At 47.3% G+C, this 24,587-nt stretch overlaps 1 protein-coding gene and 1 long non-coding RNA gene across 38 annotated transcripts in view; both read right to left on the bottom strand.

The window, feature by feature from the left end:
* The window catches only part of LOC135915154 (histone-lysine N-methyltransferase PRDM9-like), a 473,262-nt gene that overhangs the window by 39,703 nt on the left and 408,972 nt on the right, over nucleotides 1–24,587 (bottom strand). The window lies entirely within an intron of this gene.
* On the bottom strand, nucleotides 149–7,854 carry LOC135915164 (uncharacterized). The gene is made up of 3 exons (XR_010568530.1): nucleotides 7,819–7,854; nucleotides 4,810–4,911; nucleotides 149–228 (listed from the first exon to the last, which is right to left on the bottom strand). It is a non-coding gene; the product is annotated as an uncharacterized lncRNA (long non-coding RNA).

Below are 24,587 nucleotides of genomic sequence, written 5' to 3'. Positions count from 1 at the left end.
CTTGTATATGCTGTTCTGTATGTTGTGTGCATAAATAGAAAGAATTTAAGCATTGTATGCCTTACTTTGCCGAGTTCTTGTAGCCTCTGCCTTACGTGGCTAAGCGCCATTGCAGTTTTTGCATCTTTACGGGAGCATGAATGCTTACGGCGGGAGGAGCCATTCATGATGATAATTTTTGTTCATGGGGAACAAAAATGCATGGATCCCTAGCCAAATACAGGTTTGCTGTAAAAAATAAGGTTCCGTATAAAGTCTTGGAAGCGGCTGATCAAACGGCGCCCTTTTCTGTTTTTGCATTTCCTTGACTATCACAGTCTGTTTGCTATGTGCTGACGTGCTCCATTTCATGAATATCAGGACAGTGCAATACGGTATTTTCGTGCATGCAATTATTTTAAAAAGAATTGAAGCTATACTTTAACCGGCGTTATGTTTTTACAATGATATGTTTTTCCGCATTTTACCCACATCTAAATGCCACCGTGGTAGTATTTGTAGACATAGCAGACTGGTCGCGCATATCAGATGCGCCATGTCGGAAGCCAACACAGATCTACTTCTGCCCCAGCCGCCAAGTCTCCTACTAACAAGGTGAGCTTCGCAGAAGCCCTTAAGGGCGCCTCGCGAGAGGGTCGCAACACACCTTCTCCACAGTCCACGAACACCAATGATAACGCAGAAATAGCTCACCTCAAAAAAGAAAATGCCATTATGCGCAACCTAATTCACAAACACCACCCGCCGAAGTGCCCACTCCTCTAGCCACGACGCTCCACTGACACCAGCCCCCAAAAAGCGGGCCCCCCAAGAAGAAGCCACGGGCCAAGTGCACTCAGAGGTTAAGGACATGCTAGTCGCACTTCAAAGCACGATGACCACACTCCAGAACGCAGTCGAATTCATGCAACACGCCGTTCTCGCACTGGCACAGTGCGTCACAAACATTGAAACCCACCTACAAGCTCTCCCCATGCCCGCTCCTCCTACCCTCCAAACCCCAGCACTGCCCCTGACGGCATCCCCCAGTCCCCATCATGGCCCACCCTAACAGAGATACACTTATCTGGCAGTGGAACTGCCGAGGCTATCTCGGCAAACAGCCAGTCATCCGTCAACACCTTCGTACCCTCACCCCGCAACCGGACGTCATCATGATTCAGGAAACCCATATCGATTCGGTCACCCTCCCAGGTTACCAACCTTTCATCCGGCCACATGCTTTTTGCCGCCTCTGCACTTTCGTCCACAAGAGAATCACCGCCACCGAACACAATCTCCACGACCGGAACATCGAACACCTTCCCGTTGAACTTATCCCCACCAGGAGACGTAAGGAAAGTATTTTTTTCCTTAACGTGTACAGCCATCCCTCTGCCAAAGTTCGAAGCCGTTTTCTCACCCTCTTCAAGAAGGCCCTTAACGTAGCTGGCACCAACCCCCTCGTTATCGGTGGAGACTTCAATCTCCCCCATACGGTATAGGGATATGGCTACTCGACGACGGCGGCTCAAAACCTCTGGAAAGACTCCCAAGACCTCGGCCTCACTTTCATTACAGACCCCACGTTCCCCACACGCCTCGGTAGCTCCACTTCCCGCGACACGACCCCCGACCTGACATTTACAAAGAACGTCACCAACGCCCAATGGAGCAACACACAACATGATCTCGGTAGTGACCATTCCATCATTGCCATACTTATCCCTCGGATAGCTGCAGTTACTGCCAAATCCCGTGAGTTCACTTGGGTTGACTGGGATGCATTTCGCAAGCATCGATCCGCTGACCAGCACGCGGAACGCTTAGCGGACATTGATGCATGGACCCGAAATCTCCACTCCGATACCAATGCCGCCACGCACACCGTTACCACCGATGCCCCCGTCGAGCGCATGGACAGTAGACTGGCCCACCTCCTCGCGGCTAAAACATCCATCCTATCCCGCTGGAAAGGGCAACGTCTCAACAGGCGCCTCCGCGCTAAAATAGCCCTCCTTAATAAGGAAATTGAAGCCCATTGCCTCACTCTGAGCCGTCAGCAGTGGACTGAACTGTGCAATACTGCTGACGGACAGATCCATTGTCCCTCTTCTTGGAAGCTTCTCAAACACCTCCTCGATAGTCATGCCACCCGCTATTCCCAACAAGATCGCCTTACTAAACTTCTCTATACAGAAAGGAAGAAACAGGGCCATGCCCAAGTCTTAGACTACCTCACCAACAAGTATCTCCCCGTGGGCCCAGTGCAATCTCACGGCTCCTACGCCGGGGCCCCCTCCCACTGACCTTTGCTCCCACTGGACGAAGACTTTAGTGTCGCTGAGATCCAAGCCGCCCTGCATGAATTAAACAGCCGTTCTGCCCCTGGGCCCGATGGGGTCACTAACAAAGCCCTCCGTAATCTGGATGATGCCTCCGTCACCCACCTGACAGATTATATCAATGACTGCTGGCGTAATGGTGCCATTCCGCCGGCCTGGAAAACAGCAAAGGTCATCCTTATTCCGAAACCTGGCAAACCTTCTAGCCTCGATCATCTTCGCCCCATCTCACTAACCTCATGTGTGGGAAAGGTTATGGAGCATGCCTTCCTCACGCGAATTAACACCCATCTGGAAGACACTGCAGCGTATCCTCACTCTGTCATTGGCTTCCGGGCTCACCTGTCGACCCAAGACGTCATGCTACAACTTAAGCACCATATACTAGAAGATAGAACACGTACTACTAAAGCTATACTCGGCCTCGACCTCGAAAAACCATTTGACAGCATAGCCCATTCCACCATTCTTGACCGCATCTCACGCCTTAATATTACGTCAGAGACTTTCTGTCTAATCGCACGGCCTTCCTTTCGGTGGGGGATCTCCGTTCCGACGCCCAGACTTTGGGCAGCGCGGGAACTCCCCAGGGCTCCGTTATCTCCCCAATGCTTTTTAATCTTGTCATGATCGATCTTGCCAAGGAGTTGCAGCAAGTGGACGGTGTCACCCACACCTTATACGCTGACGATATACCCATCTGGGCCCACAAAGGCAGTGACGGCGAAATAGAAACGGCACTACAATCCGCCATTGAAACAGTCGAGACCTATATCCAAGGCACGGGGCTTCGCTGCTCCCCTGCGAAGTCCGAACTCCTCTACAGGCCAACTTTCCGTGGCCGCCGTCCAAAATATCCCACTGCTAAACGCCATTACGAAGACATTGCGCTTCATCTCACGGATGGCAGCCCCATACCCCTCGTCACCAATATCCGTTTGCTCGGCTTGCTCATAGAGGCGAACGGAGCGAATGGCATGGCCCTCGCCAAAATCAAGAGGAATACAGCCAACACCATGAGACTTTTGAAGCGGGTCCCCAACCGCCGTGGGGGTATGAAAGAGGAGAATCTGCTCCGATTAATCCAGTCATTCGTAATTTGCCACATCACCTACGTTGCTGCGTATCTAAACTGGTACAAGGCTGAACAAACCAAGATCAACATCCTCCTACGCCGTGTCTATAAACAAGCCCTCGGCCTCCCCGGTTGCACCAGCACTGACCTCCTCCAACTAGGTGTCCACAACACACTGGACGAGCTCATCGAGGCCCAACGTCGCTCTCAGCTGGAGAGACTTACTCTCACAGCGACGGGTCGCCATATCCTCACCTCGCACGGTAACACCTACCAACATCAACACGGCCATAAGCACCAGATCTCCTCCACCATACGAGCTTGGATTCACGCCGATCCTATCCCCAGAAACATGCACCCCGAATACAACCACGCACGTCGCACAGCACGTGCCACGGTTCTCACCAAATCCCTTACTCGGCACGACGGTGTGAGTTTCGTCGACGCCGCCGAATATCCCCATGGTGCCCGCTTTGCAGCCGTCACCACGCGTGAAGGCTCTCTCCACCATGCTATCAGCCTAGTAACCCCACACGCTGAGGAAGCTGAAGTAGCCATCGCGCTAGCCACACTAGACCCAACATGCCATACCATCGTCTCTGACTCCCGCTCCGCCGTTATCAACTATATCAATGGTCGTATTTCACACCAAGCCTTGCGCATCTTGCAACAAGCGTCCCGCTCAACCGACCATCAGGTTACACTCGTCTGGTTCCCGGCTCATGTAGGCACCGTCCACCCGCACCTCCCAAACCTCAACGAGGTTACCCACTCCCTAGCGCGAGGCCTAGTTAACTGCGAGGGAGAAGAGGAGGCTGCCCCCACCAGTAGGGATCGCCTGACACGCTACAATGATCTTGTGAAGTCCTTCAACTTAGGGCGTAGAACCTTCCCCGGCCCACACAACAAACTATCCCGAGCGCAGGCTACAACTTTCCGCCTGCTACAAACCAATAGTTACCCCTCGTTACAACTTTATAACAAGATCTACCCAGACATTTACCCCAATCCCACGTGCCATATCTGCAAGACACAGCCAGCCACACTTCCACACATGCTTTGGGACTGTACACACCAATACCCCGACACTAACCCCACGGCCCTCTCGTCGAGATGGCACGCTGCCCTGCGTAGCCTCAACCTTGACGACCAACTCTGGGCGACCCAGCAGGCCTGCGAGGCGGCGAAGAGGCAACACCTCGACGTCCCCACCTGGGAGGCCTAGGCCCAGCCACCATCTCTTGCTGGTTTCAATAAAGTTTATTCAGTGAGTCATTAAAAAGAAACTCATTTTCTATGACGCTACTCGTTGTTACAATAAAATGAACCACCTGCAGTTCCGCCGTATACAACACTATATTGGCACAGGTTTTGCAAAGTCAACGTTGAGATCTCGTATATAGGACTCACCTCACACCGGCTTTGACATTGGTTGGAGGTTGCTCCTTGGGCGCCTTGTTTTTTCTTGGCGTTGACTCATCGCTGTTGCGGCTACTAGTGCTGCTGCTGCTTCTGCTGGTAAACATGAAAGACCCATAGTGTAAGAAAAAAAAAGAAAGCAGAAGTTGGCATTGTTCACTTCGCCTCTCGTGACTACCCGTTTTAGAGATCGGTCCACAAATTGTGTCAAAAGACTGCGATAGCTCCATAGTGGGCCGTCATAATGAACGACACGCGCAAAGCGCTTCAGGACATGGTCGCGACTCTGGCTCGAAATCACAACAGCCCTTTGACAGAACTGGAAAACAACCTATTCAGTCCCAGAGAGGGTACCCTGAAGAAGTCGTACTGGCGACCTGACAAAGATGGCTGCGAGTACTCATGAACTAGTAACCTGCTACATTTGGCAGTGTAAATGCTTGGGTTTCCGGCGAAAACGAGCACACTTACAGCAATACATCACCCCCTTCACACCACATGCTTCCCCCGGTGTTATCGCATTACAAGAGACCTAAGAACCGGCTAAGCTTTCGGGATGCGCAGCGTACACGGCACTTTGCGATGATAAGCGCTGGCCCATTAGCCACACTAGCTAATCTAAACATTCTGGCGATACGTTATCACACAGGCATCGATACAGTAGCCCGCATTCTCCGGGAGGTTATCCCGTCGGCAACGCGGACGCAACAGAGCCCCTTCATCCTGATTGTGTACAGAAGCCACAAACAACAACCTAGGTTTTTACGACTGTTCACCGAAGCAGATCAAGTAGCTATGGGAGCCCGCCTGCTGTTTAAGTACCTTGCTGATCGCAGGGGACTTAAGCGCCCCTGCGGTCGCATGGGGATACACGGTGGACCACCGAAAGGGAAGACAACTATGGTTTGAAGGGCCGAGTCTAGTTCTTACTGCTGTCACGGATTCAACTTGTCGCACTAGCACGGGAAACAGCGTTAGCAGAGACACTCCTCAGGACCTGCCATTCCCAAAAGGAATTCAACAGGCAGGCTGGAACAACACACAAGACAACTTGTGTAGCGAGCACTATATCATCCAAAGAACAGTTCAAGCGGGCCCGCGAAAGCCATAGGACCGCCAACTCCGCATCACGAATTGCGAAGCTTTTTGGTAGGCCAGAGCCCTCACCTCTTTCTGCGGTACCTAAACCTCTTTGAAAGATTGGGACGCATCCTGCCACCGCTGGCTCTCTCAATCAACATTATGCATAAAGTCCGCTACCAGCTAATCGTTAAAAATTGCAACCAGCAGGGTTCACGATGACAAGAGGACGGTGGCATCACAACAACGATGGCATGGTAACGTTTTGCCGCTACACGGCGATGCGACCCACCAATCGCAGTTTTCCGTGAATAGCTCACCCTTTCAGAGTTCAAGCCGGGGGCATAATGGCAACGCGGTAGTTACAGTGCAATCACTACAACTGTATGACCCCAATTGAAAGACCATGACTTGACAACGCTGGATTATTCACAAGTAGCGGTATGAAGGTAGCGGCACCATCCTGTGAATATTCTACTGTGTACCACAGCAGCAGGTGCGGCAGCACCGAAAGATGAGCCAACGATAGCTTAGCTTTAAGAGTATTACCGTTCGCTATGGGGGGGGGGGAGGGGCAGGCGGCGGAATACACTGTGCACTACTGCCTCTGTACTTTAGGCCGTCGCGTTGCGTAATGTCGCCCTACGAGATGATTTATCAAGTGCTCGTGTGCTGCTTTCCATAAATATAATAAATAGTATAAATTTCATAAATACCATCTTAGGGCACTACCGCGCAAACAGGCGTCTTAAACGCACTTAGCGTTTTCTATTAACGTGTTATTTCATATGGTGGAAGATATCGGTGAACTTATGTCATGCGGTAAACAAATATATCTAGTCATAATTTCATGTTGTTAGAAAACGATGGCATTACTTTATCACATATTCCATCTGCGGAAGCATGAGAGGAAGTTAACGTTATCCGGACGTCTCATCAGGCCCGTCGCCCACCTTATGCTGACCGTCCGAGCCCTAGAATAGCTTTTCCTACACCAGGTTCGACATGAGCCCAGCATGGGTGGGTGTTTTGAGAGACCTACATGTAGCATCTTAGTAGGAGCACTGTAATGTAAGTATTCGTGTTTTATTCCCTATTTTGAACAAATGAAGCCCTGACATCAACGTTAACCCTCACCTAATTTTTCAATGATGACTTAAGTGAATTATTCGCTATGGAAATAATGTATCGACAATAAAACAATCTTCGATTATACAGAAAGAAAACTGATGGATTGCCCACCCTCATAAATAGGTAGATTTTTTTCCTAAAGGTGATTGCAGACGGCCTTCTAGCGGGTGATAAAATTGCACCAAATGAGTGCTTTTCGCCCTTCGCTTTACTTCAAAGAAGACATTGCAGGTAATTTCAATCGGAAGGTAGTCGTGATAGTGTTGGTGTTATTGCTACCAGTTGCGTTCGCTTGACTATTAGTGTCGTCACTACTTCCGACAGTAGGCTGCTGGCCTGGTAATGAATAGCGCTTCGATTGGCAAACTACTTCCAATGGCGAACATGAGAGAACAATCTATAATGTTTGCAGCTACACTAATGTTTTCTAGAGACAGCTAATCAGTCGCCCAAATGAAGTATATCGTGTGGCAAACAAACGGAAATTCAATGCATCAATCGAAAGCAAACATTCGCTTTCGGTAGAAGCGCTAGCGCTTAAATAAAATGAAACAGTTGCAATGGAACTGCGAATGACGCGGTATTTGCCGCGGGAAAGAGAGACAGTGGAAGCTTTTATTGTTTGTCGGGGCCGGGTGGTAGCGCAGTAGCACACCAGGTACCCGGGAATTGTCTTGCCAAGAGAACGGCGTTTCGCTTCGCTATCTATTCATAAACCTGTTAACCTGTCTGTTCCACGCCGTCTGTACACGTACAACTCTCTATAAAAGTGTGACACAGAAGACTCACGTATTGCAGTCGGCTACAGTGAATGGAGCGTCGTCGTTGCCTGCATGGCTTGTACTCGGCGTTGCGTCGTCCCTGTTGCGTCGAGCTCGAGGCTTGTGTCCAGTGGTTCTTGACATGTCTGGTGCTGAGGCTCAACAGAACTGACGAGTTTTTGCCACAGCGCAATACTGCATGACCACGCGTGCGCATTCAGAGCCAAAAGAAAGAAGAACACATATGACGTTTGACACTTTCGGAAATCGAGAGCAACTGTCACATGTTTTGAAAAAAATGAAACGATAGTATTGGCCTATAGCTTCCCGCTATATAAGTAGTACAGTCAATCTGATTATTCAGAAAATTTTGTTCAACAAGTGATTCAATATTTCAGTAAGCTTCAGTTTTACGCGAGCTAAAAATTTAAGGTTATTGCATAAGTAAATGCTACAAATCAACAGCAGTGGCCTTTAGTGTAACGTCGGCGGTGCTCTCAGTGAATGAGGGAATTTGCCATATCGCTCAGACGTAGTCATACATTCCAGCTGCGGAACTAAAGAAGGAAGTTTACGTAATGCCCCGTGATTGCTCAGTGGCTATGGTATTGGGCTGCTGCGCACGAAGTCCCCGGATCGAATCCCGGCCATGGCGGCCGCGTTTCGATGGGTGCGAAAACACCCGTGTACTTACATTTCATCGTCAGCCTGGTTACGCCCGCTGCAGGGCAAAGGCCTCTCCCATACTTCTCCAACCTCCCCGGTCATGTACTCATTGTGGCCATGTTGACCCTCCAAACTTCCTAATCTCATCTGCCCACCTAATGTTCTGTCGCCCCCAGCTACGCTTCCCTTCCCTCGGAATCCAGGCCGTAACCCTTGATGACCATTGGTTATCTTCCCTCCTCATTACATGTCCTGCCCATGCCCCTATCTTTTTCTTGATTTCAACTAAGATGTCATTAACGCGCGTTTGTTCCCTCACCCAATCTGCTCTTTTCTTATCGCTTAACGTTACACTTATCATTCTTCTTTCCATAGCTCGTTGCGTCGTCCTCAATTTAAGTAGAACCCTTTTCGTAAGCCTCCAGGTTTCTGCCCCGTACGTGAGTACTGGTAAGACACAGCTGTTATACACTTTTCTCTTGAGGGATAATGGCAACCTGCTGTTCATGATCTGCGAATGCCTGCCGAAACGCACCCCAGCCAATTCTTATTCTTCTGATTATTTCACTCTCATGGTCCGGATCAGCAGTCACTAACTGTCCTAAGTAGATGTATTTCCTTACCATTTCCAGTGCCTCGCTATATATCGTAAACTGCTGCTCCCTTCCGAGACTGTTAAACATTATTTCAGTTTTCTGCAGATTAATTTTTTGTCCCACCCTTCTGCTCTGCAGAGGTGCAGCAGTGGCGTGGAGGTAGAACACTCGCCTCGCGTGCAAGAGGTCCGTGGTACGAATCCCGGTGCCGCGCAATGTTCCACTGGAATAAAAAAAATCCGCTTGTTTATAAAATTGCATAAACAGGCCTGGAGTGTAGCTTGATCCCGGTGACCAGAACCGGCAACGCACTCCCTCACCAGAGAAGGATCGGCCACCTTGGTGCAATACTTGGCCACAACCTCCTATATGAACACAACAATCAAACCCCGGTCCTCAGTCCCCAGCAGCTGCGAAGCAACTGACCACGGCGGCGGTCAGACCTGCGACACAGCAACGGGTGCTAAGAATCCCTGGCTCCAGACTGGCCGACATTGGAGTATGAACCTGGCAACGTTTAACGCTACAACGTTATCTATTGAGGCGTCTAGTAGTGCTATTGGAAGAATTAAAGGGCAGTAAATGGAATATAATAGGGCTAAGTGAAGTTAGGAGACCAAAAGAGGCATATACAGTGCTAAGAAGTGGGCACGTCTTGTGCTACCGGGGCTTAGGGGAGAGACGAGAACTAGGAGTCAGATTCCTGATTAATAAAAATATAGCTGGTAACATAGAGGAATTTTATAGCATTAACGAGAGGGTGGCGTGTCTTCTTGTGAAACCTAATATGAGGTACAAGATGAAGTTTGTACAGGTCTACGCCCCTACATCCAATCATGATCACCAGGAAGTCGAAAGCTTCTATGAAGACGTGGAATCGGCGATGGGTAGAGTGAAAACGAAATACACTATACTGATCGGCGATTTCAATGCCAAGGTAGGCTAGAAGCAGGCTGGAGACAAGGCAGTGGGTGAACATGGCATAGGCACTAGGAATAGCAGGGGAGAGTTATTAGTAGAGTTTGCGGAACAGAATAATATGCGGATAATGAATACTTTCTTCGGCAAGCGGGATAGCTGAAAGTGGACGTGGGGGAGCCCGAACGGCGAGACTAGAAATGAAATAAACTTCATACTCTGGGCTAACCCTGGCATCATACAAGATGTGCACGTGCTCGGTAAGGTGCGCTGCAGCGACCACAGGATGGTATGAACTCGAATTGGCCTAGACCTGTGGAGGGAACGGAAGAAACTGGTACATAAGAAGCCGATCAATGAGTTAGCGGTAAGAGGGAAAATAGAGGAATTCCATATCAAGCTACAGAACAGGTATTCGGCTTTAAGTCAGGAAGAGGACCTTAGTGTTGAAGCAATGAACGACAATCTTGTGGGCATCATTAAGGAGTGTGCAACAGAACTCGGCGGTAACTCCGTTAGACAGAATACCAGTAAACTATCGTAGGGGACGAAAGATGTGATCAAGAAACGCCAATGTATGAAAGCCTCTAACCCTACATCTAGAATAGAACTGGCCGAACTTTCGAATTTAGTCAACAAGCGTAAGACAGCTGACATAAGGAAGTACAATATGGATAGAATTGAACAAGCTCGCAGGAATGGAGGAAGCCTAAAAGCAGGGAAGAAGAAACTAGGAATTGGCAAGAATCAGGTGTATGCGTTAAGAGACAAAGCTGGCAGTATCATTACTAATATTAATGAGATGGTTCAAGTGGCTCACGAGTTCTATAGAGATTTATGCAGTACGAGTGGCACCCACGATGATAATGGAAGAGAGAATGGTCTAGAGGAATTCGAAATCCTACAAGTAACGCCGGAAGAAGTAAGGAAAGCCTTGGGAGCTAAGCAAAGGGGGTAGGCAGCTGGGGAGGATCAGGTAACAGCAGATTTGTTGAAGGACGGTGGGCAGATTGTTCTAGAAAAACTGGCCACCCTGTATACACAATGCTTCATGACCTCGAGCATACCGGAATCTTGGAAGAACGCTAACATAATCCTAATCCATAAGAAAGGGGACGCCAAAGATTTGAAAAATTATAGACCGATCAGCTTACTGTCCGTCGCCTACAAAGTATTTACTAAGGTAATCGCAAATAGAATCAGGAACACCTTAGACTTCTGTCAACCAAAGGACCAGGCAGGATTCCGTAAAGGCTACTCAACAATAGATCATACTCACACTATCAATCAGGTGATAGAGAAATGTGCGGAATATAACCAACCATTATATATAGCTTTCAACTGATTACGAGAAAGCGTTTGATTCAGTCGATACCTCGACAGTCATGGAGACATTGCGGAATCAGGGTGTAGACGAGCCGTATATAAAAATACTGAAAGATATCTATAGTGGCTCCACAGCCACTGTAGTCCTCCATAAAGAAAGGTAGAAAATCCCAATAAAGAAAGGCGTCAGACAGGGAGATACGATCTCTCCAATGCTATTCACAGCGTGTTTACAGGAGGTATTTAGAGACCTGGATTGGGAAGAATTGGGGTTAGGAGTAAATGGAAAATACCTTTGTAACTTGCGCTTTGCTGATGATATTGCCTTGCTTAGTAACTCAGGGGACCAACTACAATGCATGCTCACTGACCTGGATAGATACTCACATTTATGTGCACGGAAAATAACCCCACGTGGTCGAAATTTCCGGAGTTCTCCGCTACGGCGTGCCGCATAACGAGAAAATGACTTTTAAATGGAGAAAACCTTAGTAACTTGCGCTTTGCTGATGATATTGCCTTGCTTAGTAACTCAGGGGACCAACTACAATGCATGCTCACTGACCTGGATAGATACTCACATTTAGGTGCACGGAAAATAACCCCAAGTGGTCGAAATTTCCGGAGTTCTCCGCTACGGCGTGCCGCATAACGAGAAAATGACTTTGGCATTTAAAACCCCAAAAATTAATAAAAAAGAGACATGTGTAAGACGTCGCCGACCGTCTGCTGAACCTCCGCAGGCTAGAATAGCTTTTCCTACACCAGGTTCTACACTAAACTAGCATGAGTGGGTGCAGTTTTGAGAGACTTAGACGTATCGTCCGAATAGGAGCACAATAGCTAAATTTTTCTTTCTTGCTTTTGAAGAAGTGGAGCGGTGATAGCGATGTCAACGCTCACCGGATTTTTGTATGATAGGCGTAGTGAATTATTCGCCATGAAAGCAACCTCTTGCTAATTAGGCAATGTTCTATTAATTAGAAATATCGATTTCCCAGCCTGATAAATATGCGAATTTTCTTCATCCTGAATGTCATATGGGACAGCCTTCCAGCAGGTGCTAACTTTGGACGAAATCATTGCTTTTGGACCTTTCCATCGCTTCGAAGAAAACCTTGCAGGTAATTTTATTCGATAGGTAGACGTGAGAGTGCTGACGTTATCAATAATCGTGAGTGTGCTAGCTTAAAGGGCCCCTGAAACGTATCGGGCAAATTTTGTAGACGCGTAGGGTACAGCTTAAGCACAACATTCGCACCACAATTTAAGTGAAGCGTTACGCAATAATGGAGCTACAAGCGATTAGAAGTTAGCCTCCTCCATAGCCATGCTTTTCCTTCTCAACTCGTTCGCCAAGCGATCGGGGCTAAGCGCCACCTTCGCTGGTTCTGCGTAACGATGCGACGTCACATCGTCCACGTCCGGTTGTTTTGGAGCCCCCCCCCCCCCCCCCCCCCGCCCGCGCGAAACCTCTCCGCTAGCCGCTTGGCCGTTGACCTCAAGCGAGAGCTATCGAAGCAGCGTGCCTTGCGAGCATTCTGTCGTAGCGCCGAACGTGTCTGGTATTCCGGTAACCACAGCCAAGCTGGTCATTTCGGCAAATGGCTGGAGGTATAAACTCAAGCTGATGAAGGAACTTTAGTGTAGTGGGGAACTTTAGCGTAGAACTTTAGCGTAGAGTAGTACGTGAGCGGCCTGATCGGTTGGCACGGTACAGCCACTTGTTGGCGCAGCGCTTAACCAGCCACACAAAGCGCTAATATTGCTCTAACCACGTGTAATACATTTTAAACATTTATAAAAACAACGTGTTGATGATTACACTCCTGCGAAAAATACACACCAGCAGCAAAGAAGAATACACTTCGTTACTGCTGCTGTGTGTGGTTGAGCTCTGTGCCAGCAGGTGGCTGCACCGTGCAGACCATTCACATTTACGCTTCTGCTCATCCCGGTAGGGCACAGTCAAGCGGCCACACCCTGTCCCCTTGCGCTTGCGTTTGCCTTAATACCGGACTCGCGAAACAATATTGCGTTAGTAATCTTCCGGTGTAAAGTGACGGACATAAACGCGCAAATCCTGGCGCCGATCGGATAGCGGCAGTCCAATGCGCAGCAGCCAGTTCACTCGTATGCTGCCCTGCAGAGGGGCACGATGTCACAGCTTGACCTATTGCCAGTCGCTACGTTTGCAGTCCACAAGGCAACAAAGTCGAATCATAGTGCTCGCGAAAAGACTGAGACCAACTCTCACCGCGGAGCTCTCGTCAAAATGGAGTACGTTGCAACACAAGCGAATGCGCCTGCTGTGTGCCGGAAGTGCTTCAGTGTACCGAAAAATTGTTCTTGCGCATTCTCTTTATGATACTTTCTTTTTATAAAAACAAATCAACGAACATTTCAACTATTACGTACATCATTTGTTTACCATGAAGTTGCAAAAATTATTGATCACGCGCCCTGGTCAGCCAATCGGATACCTCGACCCACTGACGTCATATGGGTAGGGGCGGCTTAAAATTCCGCCGAGCAGTGTGCTGCGATCGGCAGGGATGTGCATCTTTAAAACCTTATAATAAATTAGACGCTTTACGCGGAGCCCTTAGATGTGTCAATAATGATCAGAAGGACCTACTCTAACGACTCAATACGTTCGTAGAATATCGTCAAAATCGTTTCAGTGTCCCTTTATCAATTCCATCAATTCTTCCAATTGTAGGTTTTTGACCAGCGAACGATTCGCGCTTCGATTGGCCAACTAGTTCCAATGGGTGACACGAGATAACACGCGACAGACGATATCGCGCTATTCGTTCTCAAAAAAAAAGAAAAAAAAATATGTTGCGCATGTGCCAGGCTTGTGGCAATCCCCTCTTCTGGTATTCTCAAAATGCTTATCGGCCCGATGCCACTCCAACGGAAACTAAATGCCAAATGCTCGCGTAATTATGTGCAGATGCTGTTGAAAGAACAAAAGATCGCTAACGTTATTAGTGAGTGTTCCACTGTCACGTCTTTCAAAATTCAGTGTTCAATTTCGGGTTGGCCATCTTTTATACATAGCTTCTTCCGGATTTGGTTTTACGTTCGGCAGCAGTTCAGGGAGTCATTATGCAAAAAGGAGGTGAGGCGTGCAGACAGGACCCAAGAGTAGAAAAGTGGACAACACGACTGCTGACTATCAACTGAAGGGAGCACTGAGGCGAAAAAGAAAGAAGACACAAAACTCATCTACGCAAGCTTAGGAATGGTATCGCCACTTTTCAGTCGGGTTCATGTACCGGGCTGCGTGACAGATAACTGTTAAGGCACTTAATCTCTTCCTTATGTAAAGTAATCGAAGGCTGACTCACACATGCACTTCCACCATTACAGATATGCCATGCCTCTACCATAAGATGCGTATCTGTATTTTTATGCCTGTACAATATCGCACATTCATCTAACTCTTGTGTGCAGTTATAATCTTGGCAATGTAGGGAAAGATTAGAAGGCGATCCACCGGTTAACGACCTTTTATGTTCCATTAGCCCCTGATTGGTACACCGTACCGTTTGCTCTACGTAGAACTGGCCACAGCTAAGGGGAATTTTATAAACCACACCCATACGACATTCAGTAAAACTGTTGTTCTCATTGTGCTTCACTGGACAAGTATCTGTTCTTTTTTTGCCTCTTACCTGCTCCTTTTTCCTCTGTACGATAGCGCATATCTTACCTCGCTTATTGTGAAAAGCGTATTCTGCAAAAGGGGTCTGAAAAACATTTTTTGGACCCCTTTTGCTTGCGTAATTCTCAGGCACTTGTTCAGTATCTGAGAGAGGGAAATCCTGGTGATTGTACAGCTTTTAGTATGGATATCGAAGACCTGTATTATTCCTTGCCGCATGACTGGTTGCTAAATTCCGTAAATGAGTGCATTAAAGAACAAGTGCAAGAGTGGGCTTTTATTGACAGATGCGGTGTTTCCACGGCAGTTTTTCTAGAAATTCCTTCAATGTACTTGAAGTCGACGCTGACTGAGTGGAGAGATGGCCTTTTTCTGCAGAAATCAGGCATTTGTATTGGCTCAAAGGTCGCCCCTATTCTTTGCAATATTTATCTGAGTAAGGTTGACAGCTACTTAGAGAAAGCCTTAGGTGATAGCGTTATGAAGATATTTCGTTACTTTGATGACTACCTGATGTTCTGCAACAGAGAAGAATTAGGTTCCGCTGCTACCTCAGTAAGTGAGCAATTTAAACATTATGGAGAAGGATTAACGTTTGCCAAGGAATTTCCTCAGCGACGCGTAATTCAATTTCTTGACATTTCTTTGGTCTTCAAACAAAATCACTTTGTTGGCAGTACTCCGCATGATCTTCGAAGCCGTTGATAAACATTCAATCCAAGCATTTCAACGTAGTAAAAAATGGAACTGCCATGTCGTGCCTTAAGTTTTCTCTCACCAGGTCTTGAATGCACAAAATGAGCGTCAGTTTTAATGCGCAGATCCGGCGCCTATTAGAAGCAGGTTATCCCAGTGTAGTAGTGGCCACTGTAGCTGAGAGCCTAAACAAGTCGGTTTCGAGAATGACGGACGCGAGTACAGAAAGCAGTAATAGCAAAAAGGGAGTAGTGGGTATTCCGCACATTAATTTTGTGTCGCACAGGCTTAAAAAGTTGCAAGTAGATATAATGTTAATGTTGCTTCCACTGCGCTCAATAAGCTAGTTACGATATGCACTGCCGTACAGAGGAAATAGGAGCAGGTAAAAGGCAAAAAAAGAACAGGTATTTGTACAGTGAAGCACAATAGGGGCAACAGTTTTACTGACTGCCATATGGGTGTGGTTCATAAAATTTCCGTTATCTGTGGCCACTTCTACGTAGGGCAAACGGGACGGTGTGTCAATCAGAGGCTAATGGAACATAAAAGGTCGTTAACCGGTGCATCGCCTTCTAATCTTTCCCTACATTGGCAAGATTGTAACTGCACACCAGAGTTAGATGAATGCGCGATATTGTACGCGCATAAGAATGAAGATACGCGTCTTATGGTAGAGGCATGGCATATCTATAATGGAGGAAGAATGTGCGTGAGCAAGCCTTCGATTAATTCACATAAGGAAGAGATTAAGTGCCTTAGCAGTTACATCTCGCCTAGACCGGCACATATACCCGACTGACACGTCGGGATACCATTGCAGAGCTTGCGCAGATGAGTTTTGTGTCTTCTTTCTTTTTCGCCTCAGTGCTCCCTTCAGTCGATATTCGGCGTTCGCGTTGGCCACTTCTCTACTCTTGTGGCCTGTCTGCAGGCCTTCCTCTTTTTTGCATAATGAATCCTTGCCAACTAGCTCAGCTTTCTGTCGTTCTAAGGTTCAGGGAGTGCCGCGCTTTTTGTCCTCGATTATAAGGCGCACCGTGCCCCATTTGCACGACGCTCTGCAGTAGTTTGAGCTCGTCTAACGTACACGAGTTCACGGTTTTCTTGTACGCGCTACTCGTGACTAACGTGCACTCATACATGCATCGTGCGAGGCCTCAGTAGCGGACGACATGGTGTCACGCTAGTTGAATGTTGGGGCGAGGGAGTAAATATGTCCTGCTTTCGTTGCAACATTTCCTTTGCCAGCTCTAAGAATGTGAGGTGCGAGTTTGAAACATGAATAGTAATAAGGGCATGTTATAGTACCGTCCTGTGACACGTGAATCCTTTCGATCGCATGTGCTTATCTCGGAAAGCGTGCAATGAAAAAAAAATGAACACGATCCACATCTGCCATCGTGCTTTCAAGACGTAGTACTACCACACCGCTGTGATTGGTTCGCTTATTCGGCAAGAGAGCAGCCAGGCCACCGCAACGAAGATCCCGATACCCGGCGACTTCCGCAAAGAAAAGCTTGTTTTTTTTAATTAAAAAGGAAGCCATGACGTGGAAGTGAAACCGGGACCGAAACTGCCCAAACGGGGTCATCTTAGATTGTATTGCAATGCCACCGCTGGAGCCTGCCCACTCGCGTCTCTATATTACCAACGACGGCCTGAAAAATGCTCAGGCTTGGATCGCATCATTTTTTGTTGATTTCTTACTTCTGAAGCCTGATTCTTGCGAACTGCACGCACATCCTCCTCTAAGCTTTGTATCTCTAGTGTGTTCCCCGTTCGGCGGCAATTTAAGCACCTCTCTCGTTACAACAGAGAACCCTCAGCCACGCAAGCACTGAATGCCTTTAAAGCGAGACGTACGTTCTCTCTGATGTTTGTGCAGTAACCCACCAAGCACAATTGATGACCAGAAGGAGCGCGTGCACGATGAGGAGCTGTTTATGCATTCTAGCAGCCATACTTTTAAGGTAGTCCTTGGATACGGATTCTGAGGAGCCTTCTTCCTACTGATCTGCGAAATTTTTACTAACACAAACTAAGTTGCTAGCCCGTACCTGGGAAGCAGCTTTAGACACTTTGTCCAAAAATTAATTGTGCACCTTGACGTGCCAAAGCCACAATCTGAATTTAAGGGATGTTATTGTGTGGGATGCCAGATTGATTTTCACCACAAGGTCTTCCTTAACGTGCACCTAATGCAGGGTACATGAGGGATTTGCGTTTTGCTTCCATCGCAATTCTGCAGCTGTCGGCGCTATTGATACTGCGACCTCAAACTCAACAGGCAATGGCTTGTTCAGCTTGAGGAACATTTGGCTCCAGCAGCGGGTTGTGGCGTGCTTTAATTTCCCACCTGCGGGGCCGAGTGTTTGCGTGGCTTTTCAACAAATCTTCCCTTTGTTGTCATTTTCATTCAGGCTGCTTCTAATGGTCGCACCAAGATACCTTACTCTAATATTATCTTTAATTTACCCCATATTAAAAATATATCGATGGCTTCTTTTGGTTGTAAACGTTGATGAAAAATGATTTGTTAGATTTATTAGTTTCTCACGTTTAATACATCAGGAAAAAAATATTTTGCAAGGAACCACTTGAGGGAACGTGTTCAATCACGCATTTCACATGACAAAAAGATCAACAGTTGTCCGCTACTGAAGGGTGTGACCACATAAACTGAGGGGTGTCAAATATCGTCAAAGATGTGGTGCCAGGTTCACTTTGTCAGCTTTTCTTCGGATGATGTTTTACACTTTCATACATTATAGTCACAGGCTGTAACTCTTGAGAAGACAAAGTCGTTGTTTTTGGCCAAGCTCCCTGATAATTACTCGAGTCCCTGGAGAAACACTACTCAGGTATGCGAAAACAGCGCCGTTCTCTTGAGTACTTCAGCAATTGGCATTCGTGCGTAACGGAGAAGACCGTAAATGACGTTATGCTAAACCTTTTTATTGCTTCTTTTGCTGCTTCACACATAACCCACAAACTTAAAGAAAACTTAGTGCCCGTCCCGTGTTTGAGGAAGGGTGGCCAGCGTAGCTATATATGTGGGCCCATGAATGGCGAACTGCACCTCTGCTGCGGGTCGGCCTGACATTTCACTATTTCCGGGATAAGCCCACGTATGGGGAGTTTTGTGTTTACGAACTTGATCCTAGGTCACCTAGCCCTCAACAGCTTCGCTGCAAAATGGGTGGTCGAGCAATAATAAAAAGCATGAGCCATTCCGCTCTGTGAAGGTGGGTAAATAAAACAGGCCCCCATGGAGTTGCACAGCTATGAAGCACTTGAGAAAGAGGTGACATAGAATTTTGAACAAAGGTACGAAAACATTTATTGTCTTGATCGGTGGTCATTGTGACGAAAGGCACGCACTCAAATTTATTCTTATACACTGGCGTTCATTAGTGTTATACAATTGCTATATACATTCGTGTTTTCATTTCGCGACGTATTGAGGCAAAGAATTTTGGATCAAGATCACCGCGCCGACTGGCAGTTGGCCAGTTCCATCAGGGCCTTCGCAGAGGGAGGGGCAGAATGGGAACGCTGGCATGATGAGCGCTATCGGAGCAAGCTGTGGAAGAAGAGGATGATGAACGCACGAGCATTTGCACAAGCAATTGATGATGATGATAGTTTTTGCTCGCACACATGAACATCACGTAACCTTAGCCATAAACAGTTTCACTGTAAAAGTACAATGCCTCGGGTGGGGCACAGTTGTTCCACGCTAGAGCTAATTCCATGCTCGGTATAGTACCGGAACAGAGTGTATTGCTACCCACGACATCCAATCTGCAATCTCTGGTGAGCAGCCTTGCTCCGCATCGATTTCATGTGTACAACGTGTGCGCGGCGCATACGCCGGCTGTCATTGAGATGTTGCACGTCATGTGGCTGAGCCGAAATATCTCGAAGACTCAGCTTGCTGCTACCCATGCCACTTCACCGATGGTATTCAAAAGGATAGGAGATGAGGAAGCGACCGAAACATGATTGAAGAAACGTGAGATGAAAAATTTCTAAAACTTCGCGCTGATCTTTGGAATCCTTCTAGGTTATTTATTTTCTGTGACAAAGACGAGTGCCAACAGCTGTCTCGTATTTGATAGAGCGCGCTGCCCGCATTTACTTCTCTACTGTTAGTCGGCAATGAACCTCTTCATATTTCGTGGGCGCGCACGGTACATGGCCAGCGCTGCTATGACCGTCGTAAGTCGTATGCCGATGGCACTGAGTCTCTACTAGGCTTTCGTCAGGCTACGTTTGTGACCTTTCGCATGCAGTATATAGACGGCGTTACAAGGCTCCCCAAGGAACAGATCCCCAGGTATTGGAAACTTCACGTGCACGGGCTTCACAGGCAAGGTCACATCAGCATAAGCATCATCATCACGGGTGCGCTGCTTTCACATCCGCGCGTGCTCAAGGATGAGAGCACGCATGCACACTCAGACGTGCTTCTTCTACCCAAAGAAGCATGATACATCGAGTTTCTCGCTATGCTGATTTGGCTCGACGTAAGTCAGTGAACAAACAAAGCGGTGAACCCACGAAACCATAAATAATAAAATGTCCAGATAAAACCATGTATGTCAACACAAGCGCACCCTTCACACGCAGCTTTCTTATTTCCAACACAGAAAAATTGAACAGTTCGATGGATGGATGGATGGATGGTTGGATGGAAGCTATGAGAGTCCCTTTCGAAATGGGCCGGTGGGCCGCACCACCGAGCTCCTGCCATTACACTACCTATTGGCCTACCTAGGCTAGAAAAAGAGCCCATTATATGACACGCTCACGCCCGCGCTCAGCAACGCGGCCACGCTCTCACTGTCCTACAAAAACACGTGCAGTAAAACCACTAATAGCTATTAGTCTCAACTATTACTCAACTATTAGTAGCCTATTAGTAGTCAACTCAACTATTAGCAGTCTCGACTATTAGTAATAGCTATAGTCTCTTTATTAACTCAACATCGCACCCGGCTGCGCGCGTTGAAGCACGTGGCGCGAAAGGGTGCTCTAACCATACGACAAAACCAAATGTACACGAAACACACCCGTGCACACGAAATACGAGAGACAACAAAAAGCAAGAAGAAAACTACTCAATTACTATTGAAAGGAAAAAAAATCTGACAGATCAAAAGAAGAAGCAAGCTTACACTATGAACAAAAGCTTATGATTTCGTCGCCACCCAGGAGCCCCGGAAAGCACTTCCATTCACCAGAGCATGGGCAGCTGTCGAGGCGGCGGTGTTATCAAAACCTGAGTATGTGTTCGCATAGCTAACGAGTCGCGATGCTAAATTTTGGATTAGGTATCTTTAAAGCGAAGCGATAGGTGTTATTGCAACTGCTTTTTCAGGCCGTGACAGCAATTTACAAAGCATTTCCGTGGGCACAGGTACGACCACAGCGTGATCCTTTGTTTATCAATTCGACTAATCACCAACACTGACTCCCTACAGGCAGAAGAGAATCGGTAGCATTTGTTACCTTTTAACATGTTTGTGACATTACAGATCGTATACAGCTTGCAATATAATTTGTCACGTCATATGCATTTGCTTTCACTGCCTTCAAGAGTGACCTGGGTGAAACAATAACATATGCAAATATTCCGATGGAAACATTTGCATTACATAATCTCTAGCTGGAGTAAGTGAATTTGTTTCGCCGCATCATCAACAGCTGGTGGAATAGACGAAGGCCTCTCACGTGGTGCAGCTGCGGCAGGCAGTGAAGATGCCGCGCTTGCAGGAGGCCACTGGACTCATTGCAAGCACCCTGTGGCAGCTCCTGGCTGCCCGGGCACAAGGCCTACACGAGCCGCCGCGGCAGTGAAGACCGTCAGCGTTTTTTTCTTTCATATGATTCTTTAATGCGACCAGCTACGAGTGTCGGTTATCTTTCAATTCAAAGTGACGCTGCGGCATTTGGTGCGGGTGCTCACAAGCCCTCACAAGCTGTTATGACAAGTTCAAGTCAGCCTTGTGAAAAGTTGTGCAGGTCATTCATGACTACGGCAGCGAAAGCTGATAGTGCTGCGATGTGCTTTGGAGCACGAATGCACATGGCACAGGGTTTTTTGTATGTTGCATTAAAGAATGATACCAGTGTTTTCTGCACACTGGGGAAACAGTGGCTTCACAATCTGATTACTGGGCCATCAACTACGCATAAAGAGGTTGAAAAGCACATTTTGAAAAAGCACACTTTTGAAAAGCACATTTTGCATGTGTAGTTTTAGTTTCTGTGTAAGTTTGTCCCAGTGAGAAAATACTGTACACATGTGTAATTTTTGGAACATTTTGGTTAGTTTTGTGTTTTCACTTTGCTGTTGCTGCGATGTTTCAGTACGTACTGCTTTTCAAGAAACATGCGCACTATGCGGTCATTATAATTTTAAACCCGACAGTGCTTGACACACATCTGCTGTACGTGCACTTAACGAGAGCAATGTGACAACTGGTATCAAAATTTCTTGTTTGAGTTTTCATGCCATATGTATGCCATGTTTGCAAACCCAAAAGTTTCGTGCCTATGGAAGCCACAGTTGGCCGTATTGGAGTTTTGTTAACACCAAGTGCCTGTTACTTGTTACAGTCATTGTGACATTTCACGTGTCCTTACCGGTGATAGCAAGACAGCCTAGTCTCCACTGTTAAAGCACAGTTTTTGGTATACCTAATGTAGTCATCGATGCGGACACTGTTTAGGACATTCACTGCCACACTGCTCTTGTAGTCATTAGTATATGAAAGACCATGAAACTGCTAATGATTTCCTCACTTGCGTCATTCTTTCAATACATGTTACTGCTGTTTTATACACACGTCTTGTTATTGTACAAGTAATTAAAAGGAAGGGCTATTGTGTGCTACCAATACGTTGAATGCACAAAAGGCAAGGCACATTTTTGGGCTGCAAATTTGCCGAGTGAAGGTGAATGGTTGCGCATGACCTTGAAAACCATCATTGTGCTAGTGTCAGATATTTCGATCATTTAATGTGCAGACTGCCCACTTTTAGTATATTGGGTCCGACGTAGTGAACATCATATTGTTATTCTGTCACCATAAAATCGTGCCCTCTGGGCTTACAGCTATGCATCGCAATGACTGTCATTCGCGTTGACTTAAGACGACACTGAACATGTGTTAAAATATTTTATTTACATTGGAAACATAAAAAACGTGCGCTGCTTGCACTTAGTTGTGAAAGGTTGGAGTCAACAGAGGGGGTTGTGATTACCTAGCTTTTACGTGGCTTGCCCGAGTTTGTAGACTTTGCGAGGTTATGCGAGGTTTTGCTAAGCTGTCGGTGGGCTTGGCAAAGTAGTTTCTAAGTTTTGCGAGGTTACACTAGGTTTTGCTAAGTTGTTGTCTGGGTGCACTTGACGATAGACGTTTTCGAGCAGTCACAGGCCGGGATCACTTTCTCGGCCACGTCGAGCGTTTAGGCGGCGACTCTTGCGCATTCTGGACTGAAACTCGGGATCCTCAACTCAGTGTCACCTCCTCTCAGCCGCAGCTTCGGCGCGGTGTTCTATGCCGAAGCTGCGTTTCTCGTCCTCGTTTGGCAGTACGTCGCTTTTCGTGCGAAACTTCTGGTTTGGCAGTACACGTTCTTCCTCGTAAGCCGCTTCTTCATCGGGAGTCCGGACTTTCTTCGGTCTACCCATGACTGCAGCACGTACGCATGGAGTACAGGAGGCGAGAGGTGTGTCACCACGCCGGCTGTTACGAGCTTTTACTCGCTTGCGGCATCATAACTCCGTCCTTTGTGCGCGGATTGCGAGGAGCTTACGTGGCTCGGTGTTCCGCAGGTGGTTTCTTGGGCAACATGAGGCGGCGCACCGGCGGGTTGAGTTTGCCGGTAATGCTCCATAGCGGGACTAGAAGATTAAACAGCACAGCTTTTATTGAATAAATTTCAATAATGTTACTTCAACTAGAAGTGAATATTTATAATTCTCGACCCTAGAGTTTGACAATTATCTAAAATGTACACTCTTCCAAGAAAGAATACTGTGCTTGACATGCCAGGCGGTCGTTTTCAACATGACTTGGCCGTTGGACAAGGAACAGTTCGGTGTCTCTGTGGTAAAACTGCGCAGGTGCTGCAAGTTGCGTGAGAACCGTACACGTGGTGGAGTGAAAAGTGTTGTGCTTTGCAGCAGTCCAAAAAGCAAGCGAGGAGATGAAAACCGATGTCCACCCATGCGCAGTACAGATGGCGGTGTCAGCGTTGGTGACGGCATTAGCGAGATGCATGAAGATTGCAGGAACAACAGCAACTGCAACAGTAAATGAATCGGCGGACTCTAGTTACCCAGAGAAGTGGCTACAATATTGTGCTGTTGAGCACGAGGTGTTTGTCCACAGTTACTAAAAGAAAGGGTTTTATGTAGTGTCACAGTAGAATGATGGAAGCATCTCTAGGAGTAAAGGCTTCTTGGCACAAGCTATGTGAAAACGCTGATTGTATTTTAGCAGGTTTTAAAAAAATCGAGTAAACTATTCACTAATTGCAGACACTTCAGGTTGGTTCTTTTTCTCTGTTAGGCTTACAAAGAGCAAAAATAAACATGTGCCCTGCAGCGTCAGAAACATGTTTACTGCTGCTGTCGGCGCCTCCGCCTTCGCACCGTTCGAAAGTAGTGCTGGTGCTGCTGCAGATTCGTGCACAATGATATTATAATACTTTGCCTGGCAGCGATGCCTTCCAGATACATTATATGTGCTTCCTTGACTCGGGTAACGTCCTGAGGAATGGGGGGAGGGGGTCCGCCGTTGTCATCATTAGTACTGCTGTTACTACAGTCATCATCGACATCAGCGAACACGCTGTCTCCTTAGTCAAGGTGAAGTTTGTGCAACAATGCATACGCTGCAGCAA

The sequence above is a fragment of the Dermacentor albipictus genome, chromosome 8 (genome assembly GCF_038994185.2).
Source record: "Dermacentor albipictus isolate Rhodes 1998 colony chromosome 8, USDA_Dalb.pri_finalv2, whole genome shotgun sequence".
Lineage (NCBI taxonomy): Eukaryota > Metazoa > Arthropoda > Arachnida > Ixodida > Ixodidae > Dermacentor > Dermacentor albipictus.
Note: the sequence above shows the minus strand (reverse complement) of the source record. Positions and strands in the feature narration are given on the sequence as shown.